The sequence below is a fragment of the Otolemur garnettii genome, unplaced genomic scaffold (assembly GCF_000181295.1).
Source record: "Otolemur garnettii isolate 467f Iridium unplaced genomic scaffold, OtoGar3 scaffold00110, whole genome shotgun sequence".
NCBI classification, from domain to species: Eukaryota; Metazoa; Chordata; class Mammalia; order Primates; family Galagidae; genus Otolemur; species Otolemur garnettii.
The window spans coordinates 4,205,377-4,231,852 of NW_003852505.1; the positions used below are offsets into that span (position 1 = coordinate 4,205,377).

Here is a 26,476-nt window from a genome sequence, read left to right on the forward strand (position 1 = left end):
AAAAAAAAACCCTTTCCCCCCCACAAAACACATTAACAAAATATACCTAGCACCCAATGACCACAGGAAAACAAAATATCTATTTATTGTAAAAAGAGAGATGTTTTGCTATCAGTTATAAATAGTTGGGGGTAAATTTATAAATAATTACCACTGCCAGTTTTTGAGGGGATAAAATTTATGGGAAGGATTATGGGTATGGGTGGTAAAGGCAGGATATATGTATGTTTAGTTAAAGGTAAGGCATTGAATAAAACTAAAATGTTAACACCAAATCAGAATAAATCATGCTAATTTACTAAATGTGTGTGTGTGGCAACCTGGTGTAGCAGAGAAAGAATAAATTTTAGAGATGGACAGACTTCAATTCCAATACAATTTTGCTCTTAGGGACCCTGAACAAGTTACATAAATTTTCAGAGCTATAGTTTCCTGATCAGTAAAATGGATATGATCATTAATTAAAATCTTATTACAAAATTAACTTAAGAAAACTAAATGCCCACTAAAGGAAATGATCCCCTTATTATCATTGAAGCCAACAAAACTTCCAAAAGACAAAGGAATATATTTCCTTATTAATTGCTCCCCTAATAGCCTATACTTATTTTCACAATTAATTTTAAATCTTAATTTTATACTCTAAAACCTTTTAGAGGTTTCTCTTTGACTCTTGAGTTTATTACCTTCTCTAGTGTGGTAGACAGACTCCTAAAATGGTCCCTAGTGAATCTCACCTTCAGGTATACATGCCCTTGTGTAATCCTTTTTGAGTGTAAGCTGGGCTGAAGGATTTGTTTCTAAGAAGTAGAACACAGCAAAAGTGATGGGATATCATTTTTGTGATTAGGTTATAAGACTATGACATCTTCTTTGCTACCTGACTCTCTTACTGGATATGATGAAACAAAATACCATAGTGGAGAGGCCTATTTGGCAAGGAATGGAGGGTGAAGAACCAGCCAGTGAAGAACCTTGGTCCAATAGCCTATGATGACTTGAATACTGCCAATGATCACATGAGAGAGTTAAGAAGTAGATCCTCCCTCACTCAAGCTTGGAGATGAAACCCTACTTCTGGTGAACACTTCAGTTATAGTCTGTGAGAGACCTTAAAGCAGAGGACCCAGTTTAGCCCTGCCAAGATTCCTGACCCACAGAAACTGAAATAAATGTGCTAAATTCTGAAATAATTTGTTATGCAATAGTAACTATTACACCTAGAATGCACTTTCTAGTATCACATCCTAGAAGTCTACTGAATTTTCAACAGAAAATATAATAATAATAAATTTTCAACAGAAAAATATAATAACAATGTCAGAAACAACATTGTTTATCATTTATTATTTTTTATGTGATATTAATTATTTTACTATATTAAACTTAGTAACTTATTTAATCTTCATGACAACTCTATGAGGTAGGCACTATGATCTCCACTTTACAGATGAAGATACTGAGTCTCAGATGGGTTAATTAACTTGACAAAGGTGAAATGGATAATGTCTCATATTACTTCAAAAGTTACGTTCTTAAATCACATAAATACAATTGACCATCACCATATAATCACCATATGATAACTTTAGGTGCACTCTGTGTTTAGCTGAGTGCTGGACACATAGTAGACACTCAGTTTGTATAAGGTATGATTATTACACCTGAGCTCCCCACAAAGGTCTCTTTGTCATTCTGCATTCAAAACCCAGCTCCTCTCACCCTGCTGGGTACATGGTCTTACTTATAGTGGTCACCATCCTGAACAAGGCCCTACTTCACCAAGTGATATTGATAGCCCAACCAAATATGTCCTCTCGAGAGGCCCATCCAGCATGTTGCAATATGTTGAGCTCATTTTCATTCTGCTCAGGTGGTACCGTTACGTTCTGGAGGCTCTTGATCTGTTCACATAGGTTACCCACGCCCATATACAGATGCTAGCCTATTTAGAATAGTGATTGAATTTGAGGTACCAATTGCCTTCCAATGATCTGTTGCAGCTGAAATTAAATACCCCTTTCTTTTTTACTTCACTAGGCTTGGTTAACTCCTATTTACAGACGGAATTTTACCACCAGCATATTTTATAGAGCAGTTACGCTAATGATAATAACAGAAACACCTTACAATTGTGTCAAGCTTGACTGTTTATAAAACACTTTTATATGCATCTCATTTTATTCTTTGGCACTTCTTCTATACCTTATGAATGATTTTCTTTTTAGATGAATGATTTTTCTACATTATATTATAGCTATTTATATATGTAAGGCAGTATGGTCTGTGGAAAAAAAATCATAGATTCTGGCATCAGACCTCAATTTTAATCCCAGAGCCACCACTTCCGAGATGTATGACTTTCTGTTTTCCACATTTATAAAATAGGCTTAGTTATGCACATCTTATAGGGTTATTGTGAGGAGTGAGATAATGTGAAAAATGTAGGGCAACTAGTAAGAACTCAACTAATGTTTTCTGAAAATATTATTGTCAGTTTGTACGCTGTTAGGTAAAAGAGGGCTTACGTGGCTGATAAAAGAAAGAACTGGAATTTGAATTCTGATTGTTTACTGCCTAATTCAATATATCTTCCTACACTCTTTTGGATTGGTCTACAAGACTGATGTGCTGAGAATAAAATATCTTGCAGAAGAGAACCTGGTGACAGCCAAGGCTAGGTTCTCTAGTGGGATTTAGATACCTTAGGGCAAACTGTAAAGAAACATCCTATCTTATTTCCCCCGGACTACCAAGGTGTCCCCTAGAAAGTGAACCACATATGCATACTAGGTCCAAAACTAGAGGCTCAGTTGATAGAGAGCTGCAACAAATCTGAGTATACTCTATTGCCCACCATTCAGGCTTACCTTTTGGTCTAGTTTGCCAAGGATTCATATATAAATCTCAGGTAAAGGGATGCTGAAAGTAAAAGAAAAATACAAGCAGAAAAAAACTGTAGTTTCTCTAAAGATCTCTGTGAGACACTGGAAGGAATATAAGGTGGCACAGATTTGATGCCTACCTAATTTGAGAGTTAGCTCAGACCATAGCTAACTTTGGCACATGGAATTTCCAGGGAACAGAACTCAGTTTTTGGCACTTGGAAGGCTTTAACACACAAGTGACACCAGGGGGCAGCACATAGCTGCAGATGCTACCCAGCTTCCAGTAATTGGCACAGCAGTAGCACCTGGTACCATATTGTTTTAAGAGCAGTATATGGCAGTGCCAGTGGCTTGATGTGGTCCTGGGGGCTTTGAAAACACAGTGAAGCAGTATACTTGGTATAGACATTAATGCCCTCACCTTTCATGGTGGACACTGGTAGCAGTGATGAGGTACCTGTGATGTGGCTGCTACAATTAATGAAAATCTAGGAAATTCATAAAGCAAGGAAGACTTCTTCATAAGTAGATTGAAGACAATTCCTAGTGATTATTATAAATTAGTGGAGGATCTAGAGATATCATAATGCTAGGTTTGGGTGAAAACCAAAGAAATACTATTTATGCACATTCATATCCTACTTTCACCTATAGCTAGTATGGTTTGGGGAATTATAGACTATGTTAGTAACCTTACATAAGTGATGGTCTAATTGTCTGTTTTATCCTTCAAAGTTAACCAAAGATGTGGTAAAGGCATTAGGTACTTGTGGAGAATGATACCAGCAATCACCACCACCAGCAATAAGAGTAAACATTTGTATAGCAGTTATTCTATTTCAGGCACTGTTCTAAGACACACACACAAAGTTTTTAATTATTTCATATTTCTTTGACAATGGGTTAAAGATTAGATGAGAGAGTGGTCTTCCTGAGTTAGGCCAAGCTAGGTTTTTCCAGAATGTGTTTCTAAGACCATTTGTTCTAGAGCAGTCTAACAGGTGTTATACAAAACAAGATTCCCAGATTGAGTAAGTTTGGCAGACATTTGGTTATATGATGTAAGCATATTTCTGTACTTCAGGACTCCCCAGTGGCTCATGTGTATGTAGATTTTTTGAGAGGGGAAAATAATAGATGAAACCTGCAGAATTACTGAAAGAGAGGCAGTAAAGTATGGAGTTATGAGTGGGGGTCTAATGGCTGACTTGCTGAGTTTAGAGAGTTTAGAACCCAGCTAGGATATGCCATCTGCTACTTATGAGACCTTGGAAAAGGTCATTTTGCCTAGTTTTGTGCCCTAGATATCTGTATCTGTCAAGTGGGTATGATAATGGTAATATTTATATCATAGGATAGTTGTAATATCGGTACATATTAAGTGCTTAAAAGACTTCTTGGCCTTTAGGAAAAGCTCAATAAATTTAATCTGACTCTGTAACCCTTTTCTTGCAAAACATCTCATCGCATTGGAGTCTTAAAACATACCTACACACTTTGGGAAATGCTGAGCTGGGTCCTTCTGAGATAAAGACCATGGGGGGATGGCATAGGGGAAGAAAGAGAATAAAGGAGGTTAAGTGAAGCCTGGATTGAAAGACTCCAACTCTGAAATCCAAGTCTCAGAGATTATTTTCTTCCTTCATTTCCAGATATTTATCTTTTTGTGGAGATAACCACTTACCAGCCTCATGCTGTTTGTGTTTACTTTTCTGGAATAGGGAGAATGGACTAAATGATTAAGGTGTTTTGTAGCTCAATTCTCTCAAGACTTAAATGGCTTTGATTTCTGCATCTGAAAAATGGATCTACTGTTACCAAATTGCATCTTGGAATTTTGCTAGGCCTAAGGAATGATGCCCAAATATGCATGTTTAATCCAAGTCCAATCAAATTGAATTACCTCCTCATGCTCCATTTTTATAAAGAAAATGGCAAATGGCAAGAGATCAAGTTCTCACCCTGTCTGGGAAGAGTGCCCTTTATGAGATGAATGTTTTACACTCCCAAATACCATTTAAACACGGGTGGTTTCACATACAGCATGGGTTGTAAAACTGTCACGTAGTTCAGAATCACTTGCCATGGTTTGTGAAAGTAAGGTAAAAAACAAACAAACAACCCCCCCCCCAAAAAAAAAACTCCAGAGTTTTTATTTTAGTAGGACTTTGGAGGCAAGTTGGGAGGAGAAAGGGTTGAGAACTTTGTTCCCAAATGATGTTAATGGTGCTGGGACAAGGACCACACTTTGGGAACCACTGATAGAGGTTAAGGGAGTGGGCACAGAAATTGGACAGACCTCAGTTTAAATTCTAGACCTGAGTCCCATCACTTAGAAGATGTGCAATCTTGGTTAATTACTTAATCCCTGTGCTTTAATTTACATATCTGTAAAGTGGGGATAATAGTAACAACCTGGAAGGGTTGTGAGGATTAATAAATTCATATACATGAAGCCCTTTGAATAGCACTTGCTGTATTAGTGTTAGTTGTTACTATTGTTATTGAGAGAAACATCTTCTAGGAAACAGAAGTCAAGTCAGGCCCTTGAGTTGGGATAAGATCCCTAGGAGTGGGAAAAGAGCGTTTACACTCCCTTTTAATTTGCCATGCAAAGGGATATTTATGGCAGAAATTGATACATTGTTTTTCTAGAGAAAGAGATGCTGTAGAACAGAGCTATCTAAACACTGACAGTTAATTTGCACTCCCCAATTGTCTGGTTGACTAGTTTCAAGGCCCTACTACCTTGAACTTACAACATGCTGAAGTTCCTCCTCTCCTAGCAAAGTGGTAGCAGTACAGGTTTGGCCACCAGTTCTAAGGCAGAAGGTCCATACCCTCTGCTCTCTGGCAATATCATGGTACTATTTTCATTTCTGGGAACATTTATGAAGTGCTCACTTACGTTCCAACCTCTGTGGTTCAACCTCTCTCTTAGAATCCCAGATAATTTTTCTGGGGAATAAATATCCCCATTTACAATTCCAACAATTTGGCAAATTACAGAAGAGAAAAATTTAGCAAGTTTTCACTATTCACCCTGACCTCAGGTATGCTCCCTTGTCTCAGGGTTTTTCTTGTACTTTTAGTTTTCATGATAATTAGGAAGTTTTTGTATAATTAGTATCATCAGGATGCAACTCTGTGCTCTGGTTGAGGGAAGGTAGATGAACCCGGGCATTTGGCAAATAACTGGCTCTCAAAGTCTTTAGATGACAGTCCAGTGTATCCTTAAAGAACAATGTCCTCACTTCATTGTGGTGGCAGATTCTGGTATGCTGGAGGGGAAGGTTAACAATGGGGTCATTAGATTTAGGCAAGTCTCTCCTTTCCCCTCCCCTTCCTCTTTTTTTTGGCGGGGGGTGGGGGTGGGGAAGAAAGAGTCTTACTCTGTTTCCCCAGACTAGAGTTCCCTGATCTCAAACTCCTGGGCTCAGGCAATCCTTCTTGCCTCAGCCTTCCAAGTAGCTGGGACTTATAGGAGCCTGCCACAATGCTTGGCTAGTTTTTCTATTTTATTTTATTGGAGACAGGGTCTCACTCTTGCTCAGGCCAAGTCTTTCTTGATGTGCTAAAATGGAGTGTAGCTCTCAGCCACAGCAGCTTTCTCCCTCTACTCTCAGTTAATGTCAGGGTTTTAATAGTACAGAGCAAAAGCAAGTGGGTGACTGTTTCTGTGTCCCCATTTGCCTTTTCCCTCTCTACTCAGCAGCTGAGAGTAATTTATTTCTTTCCACAAAGGGAAATGGGCCTCGATGATAAGAGTCCTGGCCTATAAATTGGAAAACATTGCTTCTGGAACTAGCATCACCTCTGACTTGCTCTGTGACCTTGGATTTATTAGCTAGACCTCCTGGACCTTTGTGTTCTTTTGTTTAACATAGAATAATCCTGACTTTCCTATCTCACGGGGTTTTTGAATATCTGAGATAAAACACCTGCTCATTCTTTTCTTCCTGGTCTCAATCTGGAAACTGATTAGTGAGTGCTTTATGGATATAAAAGATGATTATACTCAATAAATTCTGATTAGAAAGATCCTGTGCTTCTCCCCCCCATAATAATAATCCTAAAAACTTTGATAAAACACAAATACAAATTAACCTGTATATTTTACAAAACTAAAACTGAAATTATAATTTCATGTTTTCAAAGGGGCCAAAGAAGAAAAATCCTCCACAACAAAAGCACAGGAGAATTTATGTATTTGGCACTGCAAGTGGATCACTTTCAAAAATAAACATCCATTTCAGAACTGACCGGTAGATGTCAGTGTTTGACCAGCACAGAGCTGTGCGCTGAGGCTCCCGCATTAGCATCTGGCTCCGTTTCAGCTAGCAAGTTTTTCTGCAAAGGAGAGGGAGTTTGTGTAACTGAAGCAAAGATTTTGCTTTCTCACTTCTCGCCCTGTCTTGCGGAAAACAGCCTGATGCTCTGGGTAAGTTGCCGTTATCTTCACTTTCAGTGATTCCCTTTATAGATCTGCAGTCTGCTGAGAAGTTTAAAACACAAAATTAAACATGTGCTTAGCTCCCCGAAGGCCACATACTTCTTTTTTCTTCACAAAGGTGCTTTTCTTTTTCCAGATCAGCCTTCCCTTCATCCTACCCTTGAGTAATATTAATCAAATATAACAAGGAAATACTGCTCTTTGGGCACCAGGTCCCAAAGCTCTTGAAATAAGGATTTTATTTTTTGCTATAGGGTGACACTTGGTCTGATTTTAGATGAAATTGCAATTTTTCTAAAAATGGCAGCTACTTGGTGTATCATTTTTAAAAAGAAAATGTGGTCACATTGTAGCTGTGCTAAACAGCCTCTTTCAGTCCTCTTTCATTTTACACTTTTACCGGAAGTCTTCCCAAGAGGTCATGTAATTAGCTTCTAGTGGTTTCTGTTGAACTCAGAGATGTTCACCTTTTCTTGGGGAAGATGAATTCTTGTTCTGCAGGTTTCTTATCACATTTTGGATTAGGGAGGAAATGTGCAGCAAATTCAGACTCAGGTTGGTGATAAAATCAACTTAGCTCTTTGAAAAGACCACCTACTTTAGGCTTTGGGAATTCAGACTTGTGGGGCTTCTACTCTTGAACAATTTTCAAGGGTGGGGCAGTCAGTTTTTTGTGTGCGTGCATGCATGAAAGTGCCCGCGCCACTGTTACTCTTGATAGACAGACAGCTCAGATGCATTTAGAGAGAGTTTTATGGAGTGATTTGCAACTTCAACACCCCCTCTTGGTTTGCTTTCATCATTTTTGCCCTTTTGTTGGTAAAATGGAATAAAATGGTTTAATGACATAAAGTCAAAGGCGGCTTGGACCAGCGGATATGTTCTGAATGTGACAGCACCTACCAGTGTGGAGTAGTGCCCTACTGCAGCATTCTTAGTGGCTGCTGGCCAAGAACTGGCCTTGTCCTGGGAAATGAGTCATCAGACACAAGCAGCTTGCTCTTGGCAGAAGAATTGGCATTGGTTTCAAGGTCTTCTTGGATCTGGTGCCTGTTTGCTACTATTTCACTGTGGCTCAACCTCCCTAGGTCTTCTCTCAGCAGTGTTTGTAGTCTTAGAGGAAGAAAGGCCCTCATCTTCCTGAAGGCTATTTTCCTATAACCGTGCCTCTTCCTAAGTTGTTCCTGAGAACATACCCCTCTCCAGCTCCTGAAGGACCTTGTTCTCATCAGCTTTTACTCTGACATCTTTAACCTCTTCCTCTCCTTGTTGCTTTCTCTTTGCTTTCCTGCAAGTGAGATAGTTAAGGGCAATAGTTTTAGAGTTAGGCATACCTTAACTACTTGCTACATGTCTGGCCTCAGGCAAGTTCCTTTATTTCTCTGAACATATGTTTCTTTTTTATTATTTATCACTTTACTTTAAATTGACAAAAATGTATATATTAAATATTTATAGGGTACAGTGTGATGTTTTGATATGTGTTTACATTGGTAAATGATTAAATCATGCAAATTAACAAATCCATTACCTCACATATTTAGTGTATTTTGTGGTGAAAATGTTTAAAACTACTTTTTTAGAAATTTTGAAATATATAGTGCATTATTTATTATAGCCATCATTTACTAACAATACCTACCATTACTAACTATACCTACCTTGCTGTGTTTTTTGATGATTAAATGAGGTAATGTATTATTTATTTATTTATTTTTTGAGACAGAGTCTTGCTTTGTTGCCCTCCTTAGGGTGCCATGGCATCACAGCTCGCAGCAACCTCTAGCTCTTGGGCTTAGGCGATTCTCTTGCTTCAGCCTCCTAAGTAGCTGGGACTACAGGCGCCCTGCCACAACTTCTGGCTATTTTTTGTTGCAGTTTGTCTGGGGCGGGGTTCAAACCCACCACCCTCGGTATACGGGGCTGGTGCCCTACTCACTGAGCTACAGTCACTGCCCTAAATTAGGTAATGTATTGTAAGGCCACTGGAACTTTGTAGGAGAAATCTATAGCATCTGCTGTTACTTTTATTGTTTTCCTGTTCTACTAATTACCTGACTGTTCTCATTTCATTCTCCTCTGTTTAATTGTTTAATATTTTGAATGAATGGGTTATCCTTATATTTATTCATTTATGTTTACTAATTATCCATTCCATCTTGTTTCAGCAATTATACTTCAAATTCCAAAGGTTTTTCTTGTCCTATATTTTACTCTTGTAGTGTCCTGTCCATATTTTATAGATGCAAAGGTCATCTCAAATAACACTGAAGAAAATAATTAGAATTTTAAAAATACTCTTTTGTCTCTAGAATTATTTATATTCCTGTGTCTTTTTATTTTTTCTGCTTGTTTATTCCTGTTGGCGCAATTATCCTCCCTTCTCTAATTACTGACATTTTGTCTATTTTTTTCTTGGCTCAGTTCAAGTGCCATATTCTTCAATAACGTCATTCTTAATCTCTATAGTTGGAAACAAATACTTCTTCCTTCTTTCACTTTGATAACCATTGGTTTGAACCTTTTTTATTATATAGCACAGAATATTGTATAGTTAAATGCTTCTTTTTATGTCTTCATTTGATATTTTCCTTAGAATATAAATTCCTGGAGGTCTAGTACTTGTATTATACATGCTAACCTCTCTGTGAATGTTCAGTACTGGGCTCTATGACTTTATGGGGACATGGAAGGACTTTGCTGGTCACCATCACAGTGTGAGAGTCATGAGACTTAAATAAGAATATCCTGGCAGATCAAAAGTTTGTAATAGTTGATAGAGAACATGGTGGATCTTTTCTAGAAATCCTTGCAAATTGGCTATATCCTTATTGAACTGATATGAGTAATGTGGAGACTTACCTGAATTAAAACATAGTCAAGATGAACTTCTGTGATTCTGTAAGGACAGTGGCTTGTGAAACTGCATTGCTGGGGTGCCCTATCCCTCTGTAGCAAATGACTAATAGTTTCAAAGGGAGCTGGTAGAGCAGGTTTGAACTGTATTGGAGTTTCCTCAGAGGGGGTTAACACATATCTGAGTATTTTAACCCAAACTGTCCAGTAGGAAAATCGTTCACAACAAACATCATGGCACAAATGTGGCAATTACCTTTCTTTCTGTCCAAGGTCTACCAATCTCACACATATGACATATAAGGCCTGGCTGATTCAACTGGTAAATATACAATGAGCCACTTTTAGATTTAGAAAGTTTATTACATGAGCAGCAAAAAGCAGAATAACCCTAAAGTGCCAGCTCTCTGGGTCCTTGTCCTATATATTGAAAAGGATGACAGAAACAAAAGGAGCTGGATGATGGCAGCATATATTGTTGGACACGCCTTCGCTCAGGAACTCATTCTAGATTGCTGCTAAGCAGTTCTGTGTTCTGTAGCTTTATATGTATATAAATAAATATATTTTTTAGAACATATATAAAGAATATATGACTATATATATATAAAGAATATATGACTTTATGAGTACAAGGAAGTACTTTGCTGGTCGTATATATATATATAAAGTATATATAGAACATATATATGTATATACATGTACACATATGTACATACATGTACATTCAAGAAACATCTAGGAAACTTCTTCAGCAGGACAGGGATTGGCCTCTGGGTCTGGGTCTCTTTAGGCCTGGTATCTCCCGTTTACTCTTTTTCCCTTTGTCCTATCTGGTTTCTGCAGGTCTTCAGGATTCTGAACACATACTATGTGGCTTTGATCAGAGGCCTTTCCTTATTCTTTGTTATACATGTCTTTCTGGGTCCCGAATGCTTTGCTCAGCCTCAGACTACTATCCTGATTTGTCTGAGAAGACTTAAGGAGGCTGCAGCTATTTGACCTCCAGCCTAGTTTCTCTTCTGTTGGTCTGCCTTGCCCTTGGGTTCACATGTGCTTCTTCATCCCTGGCAACCTCCCCGCCCAGCTATAAACTTATCGCCTAGTCTAAGGCCTTACTTTGACATATTGCTGGCTCTGTGGATCTTGGATTTCTGCCCTTGATCTTCCTACATATGTTCTTAGCACTACCAGATTTCATAAAACTACTGAAAGAATTTGATCTAGCATAGTAAGGTTATGAATCTGTGTGACTCCTGGCCAAAAGCAGCGCTATGTTTATATTACCAGCTCAGTATTAGTACTATAATGTACTACTTCTTTCTGTTAGACACTGAATTTTGGGTTGTTGAAAGTAAGTATTAATAAAATTTTCTGCACCTCTATTCCTTTGGAGGTCATAACCAGGCAGACAGACAGTACTTAGGTCATGGGAGTTGGTATGAAGAGTCATCAGGATGCTCACTCCTTCTCTACTATAAGTGAATGGGTTAGTGGTGAATCTTACTGGGGATGACTATCTTGAGCAATATTTGAAAAAATATAATAATGTGGCATCCATTTGGAGAGGAGAGACTCAGTCTTTCATCTATCTAGCCATTTATTTATTCAACAAATATGTACTCAGTGGTTTTTACGGACCAGGCCCTATTCCAGACCCATCTATTAACAAAACAGACACAACTCTAGTTGGTGGTATGGAGGGAGGAACACATTGCACAAGTAAAGAAACAAAAATAATTAGATGAAATTAGATGCTGATGGGTTTTATAAAGAAAATAAATTGGCACTGTGCTAGAGCAGACATGTGGTAGATAGATAAGAAAGGCCTGTCTGAGAAGTGGTATGTGATTTATGTAAAGATCAGTAGAAATAGCATTTAAGGCAGAAGGAACAGCTAGTACTGAGGCAGTGATCTGGGACTCAGCATTCTTGGCTGGGGGAATAGAAATGAAGCCATGGTGGCTCAGATAATCTTTGCAAAGGATTGTGACGGTGGGTTTTGGAGAGAGAAGAGGTGAGAACTGTGAGAACTTCCTTCCATCAACATCCCTCCAAACATATAAGAACTCAATAGCTGGCAAGCTCTGTGATAGACACAGAGGAAACTGTCTGAAAGTGAGGTTTTCACAGGCTCTAACACCCATTCTGATGTTCATGAGTTGGCAGAGGGGATTGTGAATCCATTTTTAGGAGGTAGGAAAGCATGACTATTTTTGCATGTATTCTCTCTCTTTCTCCCCCGACTATTTGAATTCTAGTGACAGAATTTGATAGATTAATTCACAATAAAGTGTTAGTGACTGTATGTAAGCCCTCATATGAGTATTTGCCTTTTTCAGAACCCAGGGAAAAGGCAATGGATATAGCAAAGAATAAATGAAATAACTGAACCCTTAACATTGTAATTTCAAAACCCGGGCTAGCCATGTAAAGGAAAAGAAATCCCCTTTAAGTTGATTAACATCTTTTATCTACATCTTCCAGATGCATGATGTTAGAGAGCATGCTTGGACATCCAACCAGATTCCTTACTAACATGCCTTTCCTGTCCCAAATCTGGAGGCATTCCAGATGTGCGCATAGCAGCCCCTGGGGACCATTTGCATTTTCCATCTGCTGTTGGAGCCTAATTTCTTGAACTTTGGTTTTTTGCCTGAAGACAGGAATCATCTCTGCTCACCCCCTCCCTACTACAAGTTTGGAAGGCTGACAAAGGAGATTAAGATCATTGCCATCAAGTTTTTATCTGTTGTAAGCAAAAACAGGAAACAAAGAAAGAAAGGCATAGCATAGCAATAGCTTCTGAGTGGGTAACATGGAAGAAGTTTTTCTTAAATCCTCTTTCCCGTGTACCTTCCCACCCACATGTTCTTAGTCAGATTTATTTTTTGCATATCAGTTTTTGAGGATGACAAGAAATTTGCCCTTTTCTTAACTATGGTTTTCAGAAGCAGATTATTCTGCACTTAGTTGAGACCTCTTACCAAACCCTTGGAATAAATAATACCCTGGGCTCAAGGAGTGGGTGTTGAACAGAAATTTTATGACTCATAATGGAACATCAAAATACCACTGCTGAGGTTTGGGTCCCTTATCAATTTTGAAAATAACACTGTATAGAGCCATATTTTCCTCTTCCGTTGAAGTGCTATGATTGAGGGAAAGTTTTGGTTTCTTCATTGTTTGGCATCTTTTTATATTTAAAAGTCCCACATCAAATGGTGGCCTTTCTCAAAGGTGACTTCGGTTTGGCCTGGAAAGGAAGCTGCCCTCAGAGAAGGAAGCCAGAACATTTCTTGGGAATGGAGCAGCCCATAACCTGAGCCACCAAGGTGAAAGGAGAAAAAGATTGACAGTTCCCTGGACTATGTCTTGAGGTGCTTGTTCCCAAGGAGGATGGTGGCAGCCTTGTACACTTCCCTAGAGTGAGTTGAGAGGTCTCTCATGATATCAAGCAGCTAGGTGACATTTCCAGGGCTCAAGCCTTTCCTTTTCTCTCTCCCCTCCTGGAGGAAATGAAAAGTATAGTTCTTTCACAAGGCCCACGTCTGAAGGGAGCTTTCCCTTAGTGCATCAACTGCTACATTCTCAACATGAGCCCCCTTAGTGCAGTCTTCTCATTAATGATTGTTTTGCAATTATCAAGTTATAGATATGATATGCCTTTTGTATTGTTAGCACACCATGTATTTAATAAATACTGTTTGGACAACAAATATCAATATCTACAATATTCATGATACAGTGGGGTACTTGCAAATAATACATAATATATTCCTACTCCTCATGAGTTCAACAGCAAGTCAGGGAGATAAAAACCTAGCATAAGCAGAGAAAAATACAGGACAGCATAAAATGGGGTGCTGTATTGTATATGATTTAGTCTATAGAGATTAGAAGGGAAGAAGAGAAAGAAATGATGTACTGTGTGGCAAGGTTAGGAATGTCTTTCTGGAGGACACAGGGCTTAAAGGGTGACTAGAACTTGGTGTATGAAGAGAAATGAGAGCATGTGAGGCTGAAACACCAGAAAATCTACAGAGACCAAACTGACTACTGTGTATAAAGGGGGAAAGGCAGGCAGTGATGGTCCAGCAAGATTGAGGTTGCTGAAATGAGGTGTTCTTATTGAGGAACTACACAACTGGAGGACTGGACAGACATGGTGGGGCTGGATAATAAGCATGTCAGAATCCAGACCATACCTGCTTTGAACTGTTTTTATTAGATTCTTTTGTTTGTGATTGATAGATACACTTTCAAGTTATCTCCAGTAAAGAGGTGGTGGGATATTGTTAAAGAGAAATGAGGAAGATAAAGATTTCAGGAGACAAAAAAAAAAAAAAAAATTTCAGGAGACTGAAACATATGAAATCAGAATGCAGTGAGACCACATGGGATTTGTACTTGGCTCTGTGGCAGCTTCAGAAACTGCAGCAGCACAATTTGAAGACTTCTCACTCTAGTGTTCTACCATGAACATGACTCAGCTTTTATTCCCTCTCACTACTGACTGCCTTAATTTTTTTCCCTCTGCCCATGTTATCTTTTCCATAGTTCCTAGTTTCTATTTTACTCATTGTTTCTGCTCCTTTATTTACTTATTTTTCTTTTATTTTAGTACAAATATGAAAGAAGCTAAAAGAGAAAAGTATTCTAGTCAGCAGGATTCTGCTCCTCTCTAATGTTGGTTTGCATGGCTTATTGAAGCTTTAGTTTCCTATCTTTTTCCATACAGTTCTGACTCTTCCTCATGGCTTCTCTCCAGTTCTTATTTTTGCTTTCCTTTTCTCTCTCTCTCTCTTTCTCTTTTTTTTCCTCATATTTTTAGGGAAAATTCCTGAGAGAGAATCTCATTGTCCCAGTTTATATATTTGTACCTGGCTTTGTGTTGGATCACTGGCCAGACCATAGATCAGCCAGTCTTTGGGTTAGGGTTTTAGCCTTGGTCCTGGCAGCTGTACCTGGTAGGGGAGAAGAGATAACATCAGAGAAACCATGTGAAAGATTAGTCATATGTGAAAATGGCCAACAAATCTATGAAAATGGGCTCAACATCACTGATCATCAGAGAAATGCATATCAAAACCATAATATCACCTTACACCTGATACAATGGCAATTATCAAAAAGACGAGATAAAAGTGTTGGCAAAGATGTGGAGAAAGGAGAACTCTCGCACACTGTTGTTGGGAATGTAAATTGGCACAGCTATTATGGAAAAAAGTTTAGAGGTCCTTCAAAAAAATATAACTGCCACACGATCCCACTGCTGGGCATATACACAAGTGAAATGAAATCAGTATGTCAGAGAGATATCTGCAACCCCCTGCTATGGCAGCGCTATTCCTAATAATGAAGATATGGAATTAATCTAAGTGTCCAAACACAGATGACTATATAAAGAAAATATGGGAGATATCTATATCTATATCTATATGTATCTATAATCTGTCAATTAAGTTCACAAACTTGCCATTGTGTGCTTATGTTGGCAGCACTGTGCAAACAACTCAGTGAGTATAACCTTGGTATATCAGTGTCTCACAGTTGTGTTTATGTTGCCATGTGGCAGTATCTTGCAGAGTGGCATTCATTTTGTTGTTGGGTGTTTTTGTGTGCTGTCATGAGAATGTCAGAGCCTGAATTAGAGCAACAAAGATTAAATTTCTTGTTAAACTTGGCAAAAGTGGAAAGTGAAATCAGGAATACATTAGTCTAAGTTTATGGGGATAATGCCATGAAGAAAATGGCAGTATACAAATGGATTAAACATTTTTCTGAGGGGAGAGAAGGCATTATTGATGAAGAGAAGTTAGGGCATCCAGTAACAAGCAGAACTGACAAAAACATTGAAAAAATTCATTGAATTGTGTGTGAAAATCGTCAGCTAAATGTGAGAAGCATAGCAGACCAAGTAAACATTGATAGAAAAACAGGAAAATCTTAAGTGAAAATCTTGGCCAACAACTCATGACCCTTGCATTACAACAATGCACCAGCTCACACAGCACTGTCTATGAAGGAGTTTTTAGCCTGTAAACAAATAACTATATTGGAACACCCTTGCTACACATCTGATCTGGCCTCTAATGACTTTTTTCTTTACCCAAAGATAAAGAAACTATTGAAAGGAAGAAACTTTTATGACATTCAGGAAAAAGAATAATACAATGGCAGTTCTCATGGCCATTCCAGAAAAAGAGTTCTCAAATTGCTTTGAAGGGTGGACAAGGTGCTTGTGTCAGTGCATAGCTTTACAAGGGGAGTACTTTGAAGATGACCATAATGAAATTCAACGGTAAGGTATGTAGCACTTTTTCTAGGATGAGCTCATTAACTTAATTGTCAGACCTCATATATACATATATATGTGTGTGTGTGTATATGTGTAGGGGGTCATTACAAAAGTTTTGAGATACACAAAAATTAAGTAATGTAAAATCTGAGGGAAACAAAGTTCTCCCAGCAACATGGATAAGCCAAGGAAGTTGAAACTTGCATGGGTGAATAGGAAACTTGCACTGTGTTTCTTTCTTTTCTTTCTTTCTTTCTTTCTTTCCTTCCTTCCTTCCTTCCTTCCTTCCTTCCTTCCTTCCTTCCTTCCTTCCTTTCTTTCTTTCTTTCTTGAGACAGAGTCTCACTCTCTCCCTTGTAGAGTTCTGTGGCTTCACAGCTTACAGCAACCTCAAACTCTTGGGCTGAAGTGATTCTCTTGCCTCAGCCTCCCGAGTAGTTGGGACCACAGGCACCTGTCACAATGCCCAGCTATTTTTTGTTGCAGTTATTGTTGTTTAGCTGGCTGGGACTGGGTTTGAACCTGCCACCCTCAGTGTATGTGGCTGATGCCATAACCACTGTGCTACAGGTACCAAGTTGCACTGTGTTTCTTGGAAGTGAAATAATGTACCATAGCACAGTCTATCTTAAAATTTTGTAATGATCAACATATATACAATACTGTTCAGCTATTTAGACAATGTGGATGAACTGAAGGACATTATGCTAAGTAAAATATGCCAGACACAGAAAGGCAAATGCTGTATGATTTCACTTATAAATATGGACTCTACAAAACTAAAATTCATAGAAATATAGAATGGAACACTGGTTTCCAGGGCCTGGAGTATAGGGGAGATTGAGGGACATTGATCAAAGCTTACAAACTTACAGTTTTAAGATGAATACATTCTGGGGAGCTAATGTACAGTATGGGTGATAGATTTGTTGATTTGATTTTGATAATCATTATACAATGTATATGTATATCAAATAATCACATTGTATTATGTACACATTCAATATATATAATCTTTGTCTATTAAATATTTTAAAAGAAAAAAGGAAAGACTAGTCATGGAGGAAGTGATGGATCCTGAATTTGAGTTCAGGTAGTAAGAACAGAGAGGAAAGAATAGATATAAAAGGCATCTAAAAGAAAAGTTCACAAGAGTCAGTATCTTACTGGTTACAGCTACAGAGAGGGAAATTAATGATAAATTTCACAATTTCAGGTCTTGGTGACTAGGCAAAGGTAAAAAATAAGGGAGCTGTGATAGGGAGTTAATTTAGGGGGAAAGAGAGAGACAATGAGTTATATTTTTCCAGTGCTGAATTTGGGTCAACAGTGGACCCTATTAGCATATTTGTTTTGTCCTTTGCCCTGTGACCTCCTTTCCCCCCCAAAACTTGAACACCACGTTAGTCATCCAGATGATTTAAGCCAAGGGCTAGAAGTGAATGGAAAGGTCCACTTTACTCATTTTTTCCTTCACTCTGAAATAGCTAATTGGCCCCATGGAGCAACTGTTTCTTCCAGGAGAATAAGCAGGCAGATATGGGGAAGCCTTTTATGTCCTGTGTGAGCCTGATTCTGTTTTACATTCTGGTTTCCAAATCTTCAGAAGAGAGAAAATGGGTATAGATATAAAGAAGTGAGGTGAAGAAATGGCCTTGACTGAGTTAGAAACAAACTACATAATTTACAGTAGTTACATGTCCATTTGAAGAATAGCAGCTCAGAGGAACATGCCAAGTAGACAGCATACAATCATTTGACAGAGAATTAATTAGAACTAGCTTAAGTTAAAAGAGACTTTATAGAAAGGGTCCCTGGCAGCTCACAGGTTTGGAGGAAGCTGAACAACCAAGCCATGGGAAGGACAAGGTAACCTTGGCAATCTTGGCGTTGGCCTTAGAGACTAACTACTAGCACAGTGATTTTCAACTGGTGTGCCATGAGAGAATCTTAGGTGTGCTGTGAAAATTTCTAAAGATCATTAGTTAAATTATTTTTTGTTTTTTGGCTGCCACATATATATTTACTGAATCCACAAAGATGTGACTTTTTGGAGCAAATCTTCATAGGTAGAAAATATGACTTTTAGAAATGAGAAGCTGAAATCATCCAACTAATTAAGTTATTTTTAAAAGAAGTTCAAAGCACAGTAAGTATATTCTTTTTTTTTTAAGCTTTTGGTTTGATCAACATAATTTAAGTGTGCTATGGAAGTTTAACTATATGTTCTATTGCACTGTGAGATAACAAAGGTTGAAAAACACTGTACCAGAGTTTCAAAAGCTGTCAGGACTCTCTCTTCTTGTTATCTCTGCTTCTCTCTTTGTGTTGGCCTTATTCTCTTATACTGAATATAGGACTCTTTATACAGTGCTGAACATGACTACTACTATCTCTGACCTCACATCTTAATAGCAGTTTGACCATGGAGGAAAGGTTTCTTCCTTGCCAGCTCCCGTCAAAGGAAATCTGGGAAGATCTCTGATTGGTTTGTCTTTAATCATGTAACTGGCACCAGACTAATCACTATGGCAAGGAGTGTGGAGTCCTATGCATGAACAGTTTTGGAGCAAGTGTTCACTTCTTAGCTAATTACTATGGTCTGGGATGTAGAATCATGTGAAAAGGTTGGCAGCTACAATTAGGACCACATTCCTAGAGCTAGGCAGGAGGACAAGTGATTCACCAAAAAAGAGAACAGGAGAGGTAATGCAGATAGGGTCATTGTGTTACCATTATAAACCAGGTAGTCATAAGATTTGTGTTTTTCCATAATACACAGAAGGTATTGAGGAAACAATGCACATCTTTTGAGTTTTGCCCCTTGCCTTTGCCTCCCTATTTGTCTGCCCTATCCCCTGCCCCTGCTGCCACATGCTATGCTCCAGAAATACTGAAATTATTTTAATTCTTTAGAAACATTGTGTTCTTTCTGTTGTTTCCTCAGATTTACTTCATCTTTCAGGATTCATTTTGGGTAACACTTTCTTTAGGAAAACTTGACTTCCCCAACTATCAAATCTAGGTTAGGTGCTCCTTTTATAGGCTCTCGTTACACTCTGTACTTCCTCCAGTATTTTGTAATTTCTTTGATATTTGTTATGTCTCTCCCCCTAGAATGTAAGCTCCATGGGGGCAAGGACTTTGTCTTTCTAAATTGCTACCCTATCTCTTATATCTAGCAATGTGTCATACCCATTGCTGATGCTCAGTAAATATTTGCTGAATGAAACAATGAATGACTGTTTCAAGTCTCAAATGGCAGGACCAAGTACCCTAAAAAGATTCCAGAATAGCCCAGAAGCAAATAAGAAAGAAAAAAGCCTTCTTTCAGAATTTTTTTTTTCTGAAATAAAGAAAAAGAGGAAGGATGAAAAGAAGGAAAGTATTTAGATAAATGGAGCTTATTACAACATTTCAATAAAGCAAAGATACTTGCTTTATATTTAGAAATGTCTATTTCTTTTAGTTTTTCTCTAAGTAATGAGTTGCTTGTAATTAAAAAAGTTAAGGAAAATATTTTTTATTTTCTCGATAACTTATTAATAAATTAATAATGCATTTTCCTAATGAAAGAATTATTTCACTTTTAGAAAACGAACCTGTAGGCAAACTGTGTTATAACCCTTCTTGTGTTAGGTTTTCACATCTGAAGAAAGCTTATTTGAGCCGGGCATGGTGGCTCATGCCTGCAATCCTAGCACTCTGGGAGGCAGAGGTTGGTGGATTGCTTGAGCTCAGAAGTTTGATGCTAACCTGAGCAAGAGGGAGACCCTCATATCTATTAAAAATAGAAAAACTAGCATGGCAGGCAGTTGTAGTCCCAGATTCTGAGGCAAGAGGATCACCAGAACCCAAGAGATTGAAGTTGCTGTGAGATATGATGATGCCATGGCACTCTACTCAGGGCCATAGAGTAGAACTCTGTCAAGAAAAAAAAAAAAAAACAAAGAAAGAAAGAATGAAAGGAAGGGAGGAAGGAAGGGAGAAAGAAAAAGAAAGAGAGGGAGAGAGAGCGCACGAGAGTGAGCAAGCTTATTTGTTGAGTCTAAATCAGCCTAGGCACTGGTGTTTCTTTGGTGGCAGTTGATTGAAGTATCCAAGATGACAATATATTGAAGTGTAGTCCACAGACTACCTCTGTTATGAGTGAGGTGATACTGGTACCAGTACCATGAAGACCCTGAATCAAACTCTGGGGATGGAGCAATCTATGTGTAGGAAGTCCCCCATGTGATTCTGATGCACACTGAAGTTTGAGAATCATTGGCAATGAAATAACTGCCATGGAGAAATTACTGTGCCTTTTTACTAAGTTAAGAGAGAATTTTCAGATGCAAGACTTCTAATGATACTTTTCATGGATGTATTGGGGTGATAAAAGTCTGATACAAACTTTTTCAGACCAAAAAATGTTTGGCATTTGCTTTTAGGGTGCTGTAAACACCAGTGCACCAGTAAGTTTTGGTTGCTCAGGGGTCCAGGTAATCCCCTCATGGGGTTTTCAGTTCCACATAAGTAAGGGATAGCACTAGAGTGTTGGTGTGTCTAAATACGCAAAATAATTTGAAAAGAAGAGATTAGTTCCACAAACCCCTAAAATGGCTTTGTTGAAAAAAAATCCCTGTTTGTTGGCTGACGATATGGATGCTTTAGAAAGCTAGACAACATGTCTAGACACAGACATTGTTTTGAAAAAAACAAAAAAACAAAAAACTCCATGGCTAGGTCCATTCCAAGCTCAAATACTATTATTGAAAGTAAACTTAAGGTTGTGAACCTTGCCAATAAGCCTCTTAGTTTGATTCTTGAATTTACTTTTATGTGCTTGCTTTTAAATCAAAATATTTCTGTTTAAATTTCAAGCCTAATACAAATGTAGCTGGTATAAAAATTTAGTTAGGGAAAGATCATGTGACACTTTGTGAAACTGTCTAATGATACTTTTTAATGATACCTTTTGAAGCATTCTAAAGATCTCTCAGTATCTTGTAGGATTAAAGACAAATAGTAGGTTGAAATGGCAGGACATTCTAGTAAATGGTAATAATAAAATAGCCCTATACTTTGCATCTTTGTGAAGCAGCATTTCCTAACTATGCTCTGTAGTTATTCCACAAAATGTAGCTCTACCAAAAAAGTGTTCTCTTGTTAAATAAGTTTGTGATACTGCATACCATAAAGCCCTTTTAGCAATCCATTATTCATGTTAAGCTTCTAAATAAGTCCTACCATACAGTCATCTGTTTCACTCTGTAATATGTTTTTTTTTTCCTGACTTATCTAGCCTCTTTCAGCCGATCAGTTTTATCAAATGGAAAAAGAAGTGCCAGAGGATCAACTAACCCAGACAGGCTTATTGTGTTTAATGTAGTTTTGTTTCAGGCATACAAATCAGGAGGCTGCAACTGACTTGGGTAGTTCTCCTCTTAGATAGTTTATGAGCTTAGATACTATAACTACAAAGTCTTTCTTAGCTGTTGGAACCAATGTGAAGGATATCACAGTACCCTCAGACAAGGCCTTGATTTCCCAACTATTCTTGTGGTAAATAATATGTAACGTTTATAGAACTTAAAAAATGCTATATTGTTTATTACATACAACCCTAACAATAGTTGCGTAAGGAAAGTATTATGATATCAGTTTTAGAGGCCTGAAGAGTTAACTACCTATGCAAGGACGGTAGATGTCAGTTTCTGGAGTTAAACTCTCACCTCATCACAATACTGCTTTCCTGATGTATATCCATGTCTGTTTGGTTAGATATGTAGAATTCTTTCCATTGCTTCATGCTTTTTAGACTGTGCTCTGGTAGAGCTCTAGGAGGTTCTGAGAAGCTCCTTAGGGGCCTCCATGGGGGTCATGATGCAGGAGCGAAACAAGAGAAATTAGGGCAAGAAGGCTCTATTTTATATCATGAGCTTTTTCTTTATGGTTAAACATAGTAGGTTTGAAGATAAAATTTCTTTAGAGGAAAGTGTTCCTCAGAAAATTTGTAAACTAGCTAAAAGATTAATTTTTTGGTTTCTGGGGAAAGTAAAGCAGGTACTTTCTCCAGATGAATAGACCTACCTTTACATAGACACAGGCTCCCAGGGTGTTGATATAAATCTAAGTAAGCTTTAAGGCCATTCCTAATTCCTCAAGAAATTTAGTGGAGAAGAAAAGAGGGATCCCTAGTCAAAGAAGAGTGTTAAGCATCATGGTTTCATACCATACTAGGCAGTTTAGAGCAGTTTGATAGATTAGAAGGAGTTATCTTTTTCTACTGTCTGTAAAATGGACAAGACTTCTTATCTGTAGGTATTAGCAGATTGAGTAGTAATAGCACTGGCTGGCTTTTTTTGGTGGCCTATTGCCTTATATGGCCCTAGAGAAAGTTCAGCTTCTGCCCAATATTCCCCACACCTACCAAAAGATCAGGTAGATATGGATTGGCAGTAGACCAAGAGGCCTGATTGTATATAGGAGATGACCAAGAGTTTTAGGGTATTCAGGCACTGGGAACCCCATGCTGATTAAATGCTTCACTTTTACACATACTGTTGGCTCTGGTGATGGTCAATTTTATGCATCAACTTGGCTAAGTTATGGTGTCCAGCTGTTTGGTCAAATACCAGTTTACACATTGCTGTGGTGGTGATTATGTGGTTGTAATTAACAGCTATCATTAATTGACTTTAAATAAAAGAGATTACCTTCCATAATGTATGTGGGCCTTATCCAATCAGCTAAAAGACTTGGGGGCCTCCAGGTAGGGAAGTTTCCTCAAGAGGAAGGAATTATGCTGGACTTCCCTGTAAATTTTGGATTTGCCAGTCTCCATGGTTGCTTGTTGAAATTCCTTTACATAAATCTTTTAATGTAAAAGTACATATATTATGGTGGTATTTATGTAAGGGTAGGTCTATTCATCTGGAGAAAGTACCTGTACTTTATGAGGGTACAAATGTTTAGGTTACATTGATTTCATTTCTAAGGTAAAGTTCAAGTTGTAGTTGAGTACCTCACCCAGGGAGCATGCTGAACACACTCACATTGTACACCTTACATGAGATCCTGCCAATCACCTTACCTCCTCCCACCTTCTCCCTCTCTTCTCTCCCTTCCCCCTTGCTACACTGTACTTGTGTTTTTTTCTTTTTGTTGGGCATGTAGTTATTTATATATTGGTGGGAAACTTTTATCTTAAAACACTATTGTTATAATTACTTTTTGTTGGTATATGCAGCCAAACTTAATCCTGAGTTAGTAAGCATGGCAGGTGGTGTTAGGTCCTTTTTAAAGTTGAGAGATTGCATTTAGTCATCTAGTAACAGAATATTGGATTTAGGGGAAAACAGTAGGTTAAATAATTTATATAGTCCAGTTTATGACCTGATATGAGGGGAATTTGCCAGGCCTATATATATAGAGGGATACCCCATTTAATCCTGATCCTATTTCATCCTCCTTCCCCAATCAAAGCACAAATGCTTGGCCATTAGCTGTCTTTTCCCTCAGTGTAGAAATCAAAGGAAGACTGGCACCATGTTGATAACTGTAGGTAATATACAGGACTTTTTGTTTTCCAAGGCAACCTTCTTTTCTAGATGCATCAAGGTGTTATTTCCATTTCTGTCCTTCTTCCTGGAATCTTCTTTTCCTAATCCCTGTTACACATTGAATCTAACTGACTCTGTCAGGTGTAACCCAAGGCCCACATCCTTTAGACAACCCTCTCTGGTTATTCTACTTCCTTCTGATACAGGACAGGTGGCGCCCCCACCAGCTGAGTTGAGCTGGAGGACCTGTTGTCTTAGTCCTGGTGGTGTTGGAACTGGCAGCGGAACCAGTGGGCTGGAGGGTAGGCAAGGGTGGAGGGAGGGGCCCTTAGGAAGCTCCAGTAACCAGAGAGGCCAGACAACTGCTAGGGAGAAAACAGCACCTTAGGTCTCCCTCCCCGGAGGAAAGGACTGTATCCATTCATTAACTGATTTCCTGCCAATTGTAACTTTAGAGGACCCATGCCCCTAAATGTAACAACTGACTTCTGGCCCCATGCCACTAAATGTAAAAATTGAGTTCTGGCTAAATGATCCCATGCAACTATACGTACCCCCGGACAGAGAGCCAGGAGAGAGACAGACAGAGGGAGCAAGTGAGCTCTTTCTCCTACCTGGGTTCTCTCTTCTAGGAGCTTTAGTGTTTTTATATATTTTTTTCTTTTCTGTAAATAAATCCTGTCTTACCACTGGTCAGTGGTCCATGGATTCATTCTTTGAATCACTGACACCAAGAACCCTTGAAGTTGAAATTCCGGTATCACTTCTTAACAGCTTGTCTTGAAATTCTAACAAGAAGGTCCAGCTTCTTGTTGCTCCCCAATGGAAGGAAACATGAGCCTTTATTATTTGGGAAGATTTGAAATGAATGCCCACAAAAGTGACAAAGAAAGAAGGAGGTCCCCCCTATATAGCCAAATTAGCTAAATAAAACCTGGTGATAAATAAAGTGACATGTCACACATAACCTTACATTTTATTTCCTCTTCTTTGAACTCTCCAAATTCTTATTTCTGTTATCCAGATGTCAACTCAAAATTTGGGTTAATGGAGAAGTTTTATATTGCTATGTTATTAAGTACAATTTTGGGTTTCCACCCCTTATTGCCTAGGGCCTCCCTTTGCATATCCAAAATATCTTTCATGTATAGTAGTCCATTTTTTCCAGAATTCTTTTTCACTTTACCAGTACAAAATAACTGGCAGAAGATATAAGATGTGTTTTTCTTCTCTTTTCTCACCAACCTCTGTGAAAGAAAGGGAATATATCTCTACAGATTTGAAATATGCTTCTTCCTTTAGAATGAGGAAGCAAAAATATTAATTTTGGCTTTGCAAAACAACTTTTAAAATCAATGTTGCATTAATAATACTTGCTATTTATTACTATGGAAAACATTATGTGAACTCCTTTATACACCTTATTTATTTTAATTACTGTACCTGTTTTACAGACAAGGAAAGAAACTCAGGAAGGGTAAGTAGCTGTGCAAAGTCACATAGTTGGTATTTGAATTCAAGTCCATCTGACTCCAAATTTCATGAAATTCAGCCATGTGCTCTACTACCTCTCTTGTCAGTATTCCTTATTTAATATGTATAATTTAGTTAAATATTTGGAAGTATGATATAGTGGAAATAATGGTTCTAGCATCAGACCTGGGTTTGAATCTGAAGTCGTTCTCTTGCTAATGGTGTGACCTTCAGTATACCTTCATTATATAAATGAATGAATGAATGAATAAAACATCTTATAGGAATGTGGTGAAATTTAGATGTGAACATGTCCAGCACATAGCAGATACTAAATGCAAGTGTTTTTCTCTTTTGTTATTCCCTCTTTCATGCAGTTAGAGATTGTTTTCCCAAGGATACTACCTTAAGGATGGGGACCATGTATTTAATTTCTTGTATGGTCTCAGAATCATACATAGCACTAGGTACATTATAGGACAATAATCGATACTTTTTGTACTGGCTTAAAGGAAATATTTTGTATTAAAATTTGATAATTGCAAAATAGTTTGAGAGGATTTTATCTATTCTAGAAGCAAATACTTAACTGGGAAAAGATCATCTTGGTCTTCTTGTTTTGTAGTAGTGATATCAGTATAAGCTTATTTTTTAATGCTTTAGCAAATATTTTATACCTTCTAATCTGGGAGAAGAATAATTCTTGCTGAAAGTGTCTCCATTTAACTTATCATTTTTATGTGTTCTTCCAAAGTGATACTTGGCTTTTGATGTGATAATAAGTTCGGAAAGTCTTGGTTGGACATTACTCTTATGACATTCTTTAGGGCATTAAGAAGAGTTTAAGTTAGTTCACTCAGACGACTATTCAAGTTAAAAATATTAGCTGAACTATTTGTTTGACTGAATTGTCTGTTTTACTAGGTTAATTAATGACAGGATTTTTTTTTTTTTTTTT

At 38.0% G+C, this 26,476-nt stretch overlaps 1 pseudogene; it reads right to left on the minus strand.

The window, feature by feature from the left end:
* LOC100963225 overlaps positions 1 to 26,476 on the minus strand; it is a 44,237-nt pseudogene that overhangs the window by 11,516 nt on the left and 6,245 nt on the right.